We start from the raw sequence: 10,131 nt of genomic DNA, 5'->3' as shown, positions 1-10,131 counted from the left end.
TGAGGTTTTAATAAGAATTCAGTTTAGAAATAATTGATATCTTACTAAGTCTTTTAATCTAGGAGTCTAGTATGTCTCTCCATTTTTAGGTTACTATTGTTAGTTTAATTGTGTTCCCCAAAATATTCAGGTCATAACTTCCAGTACTTGAGAGTGTGACCTAATTTGGAAATAGGGTCTTTGCTGATGTATTCAAGTTAAGATGAGGTCATATTGGATTGGAGTAGTCCCTATTCTAACGGCTGGTGTCCTTATAAGAAGAGGGAAATACGGACACAAGCACACAAGGGAGGCCATGTGAAATCAGAGTCAGAGATTGGAATGATGCATCTACAAGCCAAGGGACACAAAAGATAACTACTAACTACTAGAAACTGGAAGGGAAAGGATACTCCACTGCCTTCAGAGAGAACATGGCCCTGCCAATACCTTAAAAATTTTGGACGTCTGTTCCTCAGAACTATAATACATTTTTGATGTTTGAAAACACTTTGTGCTAATTGTTATGGCAGCCCTAGGGAGCTAACTTTGTCCTTAAAATACTTTTTTTTATTAGGGTTTGTAATTTAGGGCATACAGATCTTATACATGATTTATGAGTGTAAATACTTGTGTCTCACTTTCTTTGGAAAAGTTCTACCTGCTGTTTTGAATTTCAGTTTTTACCTATTCATCATTAGTAAATACAAATTGTATAAATGTATATCTGTATGTTGATCTGTGACTTTGCTGCAGAACTCACCAATTCTGGAAAGTTTTGTTTAGTTTTTTATGAGTTCCTTGGGATTTTCTACATAAACAATCATGTCATCTATGAACTCATTTTATGAGTTCCTTGGGATTTTCTACATAAACAATCATGTCATCTATGAACAGTTTTCCAGTTTCCAGTTTTCTTCCTTCTTCCTTTTCCAGTTTGTTTTTGGTCTATTTCTTTTATTTCTTTTTTCTTTTTTTCTTTTTTTTGCCTTATTATGCTGGCTGTAACTTTTAGTGCTATGTTGAATAACACAGGTGAGAGCAGACATCCTTGCCTTTTTCCAGACCTTAGGAGAAAACATTCAATCTTTAACCATGAAGTACAATGTAAGCTATAGACTTTATGTAGATGTTCATTTACTTACTTATTTACTTAAATTTAAATTCAATTTCCCAACAAATAGTATAATACCCATTGCTCATCACATCATGTGATGTGCCCTCCTTAATGTCCTACCCACCTCCCCTTCAGCAGTCTTCAGTTTGTTTCCCAGAGTTAAGAGTATTTCATGGTTTGTCTTCCTCTCTGATGTTTCCCCATTCAGTGTCCCCTCCTTTCTTATGGTCCCGTGCACTATTTCTTATATTCCACAGACTGAAACCATATGATAATTGTCTTTCTCCAGTTGACTTATTTCACTCAGCATAATACCCTCCAGTTCCATCCACATTTATATAGATGGTTGGTGTTCATCTTTTCTGATGGCTGAGTAATAGTCCATTGTATACACATACCATATCTTCTTTATCCATTCTGAGATGTCAAAGGACATCTCAGCGCCTTCCACAGTTAGGCTATTGTGGACACTGCAGTTATGAGTGTTGGGGTGCAGGTGCCCCTTCGTTTTACTACATCTGTATCTTTGGGGTAAATACCCAGTAGTGCAATTGCTGGGTCATAGGGTAGCTCTATTTTTAACTTCTTGAGAACCTCCATACTGTTTTCCAGAGTGGCTGCACCAGGTTACATTCCCACCAACAGTACAAGAAGGTTCCCCTTTCTCTACATCCTCACCATCTGTTGTTTCCTGTATTGTTGGTTTTAGCCATCTGACTAAAGTTGTAAAGTGTAAAGAGATAAAGTGGTATCTCATTGTGGTTTTGATTTGTATTTCCCTGATGGCAAGTAATGTGAAACATTTTTTCATGTGCTTGTTGGATGTGTAGATCTTCTTTGGAGAAATGTCTGTTCATGCCTTCTGCCCATTTCTTGGCTGGATTGTTTGTATTTTGGATATTGAGTTTGATAAGTTCTTTATAGATCTTGGACACTAGCCCCTTATTTGATGTCATTTGCGAATATCTTCTCCCATTCTGTAGGGTGCCTTCTAATTCTATTGACTGTTTCCTTTGCTGTGCAGAAGCTTCTTATCTTAATGAAGTCCCAATAGTTCAGTTTTGCTTTTTTCTTGCCTTTAGAGACACGCCTTGCAAGAAGTTGCTGCAGCCAAGGTCAAAAAGGTTGTTGCTGTCTGTTGATGGATTCCTGCCTCACATTTAGGTCTTTTCTCCATTTTGAGTTTATCTTTTGTATGGTATAAGAAAATGGTCTAGTTTTATTCTTCCAGATGTGGCTGTTAATTTTCACAACACCATTTATTGAAGAGACCATCTTTTTTCCATTGGATATTTTTTCTTGTTTTGTCGAAGATTAATTGCTCATAGAGTTGATGGTTCCATTTCTGGGTTCTCTATTCTGTTCCATTGATCTATGTGTCTCTTTTTGTGCCAATACTGCACTGTCTTGATGATTGCAGCTTTGTAATGCAGCTTGAAGTCAGGCATTGTGATGCCCCCAAGTTTGGTTTTCTTTTTCTACATTCCTCTCACTATTCAGTGTCTTTTCTGGCTCCATACAAATTTTAGGATTATTTGTTCCAACTCTGTGAAAAATGTCCAGTGTATTTTCATAGGGATTGCATTGAATGTGTAGCTTGCTCTGGGTAGCATAGACATTTTAGCAATATTTTCCAATCCATGAGCATGGAATGTTTTTCCATCTCTTTGTGTCTTCCTCAATTTCTTTCATAAGTGTTCTATAGAGTCAGATTCTTTACCTCTTTGGTTAGGTTTATTCTAGGTATCTTATGGCTTTTGGTGCAGTAGTAAATGGGTTCAATTCCTTAATTTCTCATTCTTCAGCCTCATGGTTTGTGTATAGAAATGCAACTGATTTCTGTGCAGATGCTCTTTTTGAAATTGAAGAAGTTCCCCTCTGCTCCTAACTTGAGGCTTTTTGAAAATATCATGAATGCATATTGTATTTTATCAAGACACATGATATGATTATATGATTTTTTCCTTCAACCTGTCTATATGGTGGATTACATTGATTTTTTGAATGTAGAACCAGTTTTGCATACCTGTAATAAATCCCATGTATAGTCATGTTTTATAATTCCTCATTGGAATTGATATGCTAGTATTTTGTTGAGGATTTTTCTAAGAATATGAAGGATTTCTTTCTTTTTCTTTCTTTCTTTCTTTCTTTCTTTCTTTCTTTCTTTCTTTCTTTCTTTCTTCTTTTTCTTTTTCTTTCTTTCTTCTTTCTTTCTTTCTTCCTTTCTTTCTTTCTTTCTTTCTTTCTGTCTGTCTGTGTTGTGTTTTTTATCATATAATGTTGGCTTCATAAAATGACTTGGGAAGTGTTTTTTTTTTTTTCTATTTTCTGAAAGACGTATAAAATTTGTGTTCATTTTTCAGATGTTTGTGAAAATTTGCAATTAGAGCCATTGTCCTGAGGATTTTTAGGGAGCTTTACAATTATAAATTCAGTTTCTTTAATGGCTTTCCAGTTATATGGCTATTTGGGATATCTACTTCATTGTAGTTGAGATTTGGTAGCTTGTGTATTTTTGAAATTTATTTTATTTTTTATTTTTTATTTTTATTTTTGAAAATTTAGACTAGATATAAGACTAAGTAAGTTTAAGTAGTCTTACACTTAAAATTTTCCAGCCTCTTTCACCAATAAAATTTTTGAAGCTCATTTTCTGAGGCTGGTAACAGGTCAAGTGTCAAAATTAAACAAGCTCGTATTCCTTTATAATGATAAATATAAATATTCTAAATAAAATATAATATCTACCAATTAAAAGAATAAAAGGAATACCATTCCTCAAGAATGTCCACGATTTAATTTGTTGTAGATTAATTACATTTCAAAGGTTTAGAAATTATATTTCCAAGAGATGATTATGACGGAAAAATGATTTGATGCAGTCTCAAGCCATTTTAATTCTCTCAGTGAATGGTTTTGAAATATGTGTTTTTCAAGGTGCTTGAGGGTGGCCCAATTGCAGATATAGAATTTACATCACCTTATGCACAAAATTTAAATTAAAAAACTTATACAGTATTATTACCTACAGAAGTTCATTGAAAACACATTTTGGCTGAATGCTTAATAGCCAAGTTTTAAAATTAATATTTGCTTTAAGACCAATGAAGTAGGAGAGGATCACCTTCTGGCATTCAGAAAATCTCAATTAAAAATTTTTTTAAATGATTTTGTTAAATGATTTCAGGGATTTTTTTCATCATGAAATTTTGAGGTGTTTTATTTAATTCATATGAGAATTCCCAAGTAGGACTTTTTGTTGAGATAATAGCCAAGGTGAAATTAAAATAACACTGAGAATTATATTTAATTTTTTAGATGTTCAAATTATCAATGCCAGTATCCCAATAGTTCTACAAAGAGTTCAATTATCTAATTTATTAATTTGCCTTTTGTTATATGTATTATAAATTCATTGACTCTGAAAAGGCATGAAGTTCTTCCTAAAGTCATCTAGTGAAGATACATTCTCCTAATATTATTGTTATGTGTCTTGTTGTTTAATAAATTATTGATATCTACAACTTAAATACACTATGTGTAACTTGCCAATTGAGTTGGAAGGTTGGTCATTACATACCAAATAAGTATTAGAGAATCATAATTCATGCATATTTAGCAATATTGCTATGGAGTCACAAAAGCCCTGCATTGTTACCTGTGCTACCATCCCATTTTGCTCAGGTTTTGTAATTTATTACATCACATAAACCTTTCACCACCCAATGGATTGCATGATTGTCTCACAGAAAAATATTTTCATGATGATATGTAACAGTAATGTACCATGTGCTATCTTAAAATTTTTTGTTTTGAATTCTTTTACTTAGGACCATATCTCTGTATTAATTGAATTCCATAGATAATATGTTAGTTTAAAATTTCCTGTAGTACATTTCAACTAATACTATAACTCAGATGATATTAGAAAAAAAGATTCTGTCAAACAAGCCTGTAAATCATGGCATGTTTCACATCACTTTTTGGAGCAGTAAGTTAATTTTATTTCATCAGGACTATAATAAATATTGTAGTAAAGCCATTTTTAAAAATTTTAATCTATCATGCACCAAACTTACTTGACCATGAATCCCTTCTTACAATACCTGTTGATATCTTTTGCATGTGAATTATTTTTGTAAATGCTTCTCTGGCTAAATGAAATAACCTCAAAGGTGGAAACTCTAATAAAACATTATAGCTGGTGGCCAACTAAGTTTGTGAGAGAGCAAGTTACTTTCTCTGTAAACTAATCACTTTCTTTTTCTACATATAGAACCCTTGTCCTCTTAAAAAAGGGAAATTCCTGGATGTAATGATCTTTCTTCACAGTCTCTTCTTCCTCTTCTCTCTACTCCAATTCTTAGTTCAACTTAAAGAGATCTTAGAAACAAACAAAAAGCAAACAAGAAAACAGGTTTGGAATTTTAAAGGTGTGGCAATGAAATAAATGGCTTTATCATTGATATATTTAGTCCATAAATCAAGTTCTCAGAATTGGAGATTCTTTTCTAAGGTGAGTTTTATAACAAGTAGAAGAATAAAGATAGTCAAATGGGTCATTATGCCATTACTTTGTTCTCTACTTCTAACAGTTTCTTATTCTCAAAAGAAATATTAAAATTAAATATATTTTTAGTTTTTCTTTTCATATTTGACTGAGTTGCTTTTCTGAAATTACATATTGCATTTACCTCCAAAACAAGAAATTATAGCAAATATACCTATAAGAACAAGAAAATATGACTTCCTAAACTAACAAGAGCCTCATGAGTCCTCTTCTGTAGCTTTCTTTATGTTTAAATGTACACATTTATACATGTTTTTTTTTTCTTGGTTGCTTGTGGATATTTATATAAGCAGGATCACTGTATGGGACATCAGTCTGCAACTTTTCCTGTAAAATACATCATGGACATGTTTCCAGGTACATATAAATCTAACTCATTTTAATGTTGTTAGCTGCAGAATTTTACACATGGAGAGGCATTATATGTTCAAGTTGTTTCTCTGTTGATGAACACGTTGTTTCCACTTCCTTGCTGTTTAAAACAATTGTCAATAAACGTCTTTATACATAAATACTTGCATACGAATGTTTTGATTTCTGTAAGATAGATTTTTATATCAGATTTGTTAAACAGGATGTATATTTTTAAAAATATTTATTTGCTTGCTTATTTATTTATTTATTTATTTATTTATTTATTTATTTGAGAACAGCAGGGGGAGGGGCAGAGTGAGAGAGAATCCTCAAGCAGTCTCTCTACTGCTCCAGGAGCCTTTCATGGGGCTCAATCCCAGGACCCTGAGATCATGACCTGAGCCGAAATCAAGATTTGGAACTCAACTGACCACCCATCAGCCACCCAGATGTTCCCCCCACTTTTAAAATTGTAATTGCTAGTAACATTACTTTCCAGATATAGCACATTTGGTGTCCTCAACTGTTTGAGTTGCAGTTTTTCCCACAATTTAACAGCACTTAGTGCTCTTTGTCGGTCTTTCTAATGAAAAATATTGTCATTGCTTTAATCTGAATTTGTTTAAATATTGAGTAGATTTGCTTACAGCCATTTGAATTTTAGGTAAATTACCTGTGGATAGGGTACAATTCTATTGTATTTTTCTCTTTAATTTGTAGAAGTTTTTTGTGTTTATGGCTATTAATCATATGGGTTACAAAAATAATTTTTCACTCTGTCTTGTATTTTTAATATATCCTGTGTCATATAGATTTTGTTTTTACTTTTATAGAATCAAATATAATCTACATAGAATGTTTCCTACACCTCAAAATTAATCACATTTTCCAAAATATCTTCTAATATTTTTTGTATTTAAAAAAAAATTTTAGCTAAATTTTCCCACCAACTTTTTATACTGAAGATTTCTAAAACCAGCTAAAATAATAGTGAAACAAAAAACATCCATCACATCCTAGACTGACTTGGTTGTTAACATCCTGCCACATTTTATTAATGTTACATTTCACTCCTAGATCCATCATGCATAATCTAAAAATAAGGAAATTGTTTTCATTATAAGAGCATGACATTAGAAAGTTAAAAATAATTCCATAAGTTCCCAAATTATCACAAAACTGACTTATAAAATGTTTTTCTAAATAAGGATCTGATCAAGACTCTCATAATCTCTTCAATCAGAACTGTCACTACCATCATTTTTTTTGGTAATTTTTTTTTTTTTGATACTACCAGTTTTAGAATCTAGGTAGATCTACCTCTGTTCTCCATATTTATGTTTTAACTTGTTCTTTTAAATTTTTTGTTATATTTCTAAGGAAATATCTCATTAATTTTTGTAGTAATCTGTCTATCCAATCTATTGTACTTTTTCAAAAAGAATTTTCATGAGAGACACACAGAGAGAGTCAGAGACATAGGCAGAAAGAGAAGCAGGCTCCCTGTAGGGAGCCTGATGTGGGACTCGATCCCAGGATCCCGGGATCATGACCTGAGCCAAAGGCAGATCAACCACTGAGCCACCCAGGTACCCCCTATTGTACTTTTAAACTATTATATTTTTCTTAATATTTTTACTTTTAATGACTTTTGTTACTTGTTAAATATTACAATTATCTTCCCTTCTTTTAGATGATTTACATGTTTTAAATTATTTTATCTGAACCAATAATTCTTCTTCATTTGTCATATCTTGTTCTGTTTATCTATTATAGTATCTATACTTATTAGATATTTCATTATCTTGGACTGTGAGTTATTTTTCTACACGGTATTAGCTATCCTACCTAATCATATGTGCTGAGGAAGATCCCAAACCAGACACTTTAAAGAAAGGAGGAGCTGAACCTCTGGATATAGAATGTTAATAACCACACAACAACTATACTTTTTATTTGCTGCTGCTTTTTCCAGGTAAGCCTCCTTTAAACTCATTGAAAGCAGCAACCAGTTAACCATCTTTGGGGATTTGAAATGAAAGGGGATAAATGAAAATAGCTGATTTGGTCAATGTTTTCATGCCCTGTAGTTAATGGTACTGACGGAGAGCCGCCTGGATTGTTGCAGTTGATATCTGTGGCAATAGGGCAAGTAATGATAATCCCAAAGTAGTGTGAACAAGAGACAACAGCAGAATTTAAAGCTTTCCCAATCTGTTCCCATACTTCACTAAACAAAAGTCTCTAACCCATGTTGCCAAGCCCTCCACTTCCTCTTTTCCCACATAAATACACCAATCTCAGAGGTTTTTGTTGTTTTTGCTGTTATACCTCAGATCTTGTTTTATTTTCAGTTCAGGGTGTCTTGAGAATTGATTTTTCTGGAAGGAGCCAGCAGTCCATGCAAGCTCACCATCTGTATGTCAGTAATTGGAAGTACCATCTTAATGAGCAACTCCCAGTCCTTTACATCCCAACACTCGTAAGACTGATATTTCCTATTCCTATTTTTTGCTATCACCACAAATATCCAAGGACTCCTAGGTCATCCTTAACCCCTCAGACTTTAACTCACATGGCACTCTATAGCCCTCTTTACTCTGTTTTCCTCCCTTGTCCAACTCTAGAAACCCTATACTTTATGGTACTTACACTGCTATCAACATAATTACCCATGACCTCAACAATTTCTCTTTCTCTATTGCCCTAACTGAAACCTGGCTAATATCATTCCCTGAAGACTGCTTCTACTGTATCCTTCCTGGACAGTGGCCATTTTCTTTTCACATTGATCATGACAGTGAGCCTTGGGGGTACAGGGGAACTGGCTCTCTTGCTACTCACTTTTGCTTACAAATGATATTTAAAATATTACTTTTTAAAATTGCCCAGCTTGACTCTCAAGACATCAGATGCTAACATCTATTAATGCCCATGAGTTTTCTCACAAATTCACTAAGGATTTAAGCCTCTGGTTCACTCCTAGTCTTTTCAACATTATTCCTGTCATTTTAATATACATGATCTATCCAAAAGCCTTTTCTTTCAGTTATGTGACCTCCTATTCTCCAGTGTTTTTACCTTAGTGAGTCATTCCCAGATTAATACCTATATCTGAGCATTATCAATGCCTCCATCAATTCAATTTCAACTATACAACTCTTTGGACATCAACTCCATATTGTTAGCACACTTGCTCTAAAACTCTCCTAATTCCAAAAATTCATGAATCCCACATAGATCTACATTCCACTGAATTTTTAAAAAAATTTTTAAAGTTTTTTAAAGGGGCACCTGGGTGGCTCAGTGGTTGAGCATCTGCCTTTAGCTCAGGTCATGATCCCAGCGTCCTGGGATTGAGTCCCGCATTAGGCTCCCCTGTGTCTCTGCCTCTCTCGGTGTATCTCTCATGAATAAATAAATAAAATCTTTTTAAAAACATTAAAAATTTAAATTCCAATTAGTTAATATACAGTGCTACATTAGTTTTGGGTGTACAGCATAGTGATTCAACAATTCCATAATCACCTAGTGCTCATCACAGGTGCACTCCTTAATCCCCATCACCTATTTAGCCATCACCCACCCCTATCCACTCTGGTAAACATGGTTTGTTCTCTACAGTTGAAAGTCTGTTTCTTGGTTTGTCTCTCTTTTTTCCCTTTTGTTCCTTTTTTAAACTAAACAAGTAAAATCATATGGTATTTGTCTTTCTCTGATTTATTTCACTTAGCATTATACTCTCTACCTCCATCCATGTCATTGCAAAGGGGGAAGATTTCATTCTTTTTATGGCTGAATAATATTCCAATCTCTCTCTCTCTCTCTCTCTCTCTCTCTCTCTCTCTATATATATATATATATATATATATATATATATATATATATATATATAAATATACCACATCTTCTTTATCCATTTATCAGTTGATGGACACTTGTAAATAATGCTACTATGAACATAGGGGTGCATGTATCTCTTTGAATTAGTGTTTTTGTATTCTTTGAGGAAATACCCAGCAGTGCAATTGCTAGATCATAAGGCAGTTATATTTTTAACTTTCTGAGGAAACTCCATACTGTTTTCCACAGTGGCTGCACCAGTTTG

This window comes from Canis lupus, chromosome 1 (assembly GCF_011100685.1).
Source record: "Canis lupus familiaris isolate Mischka breed German Shepherd chromosome 1, alternate assembly UU_Cfam_GSD_1.0, whole genome shotgun sequence".
Classification (NCBI taxonomy): Eukaryota; Metazoa; Chordata; class Mammalia; order Carnivora; family Canidae; genus Canis; species Canis lupus.
Note: the sequence above shows the minus strand (reverse complement) of the source record.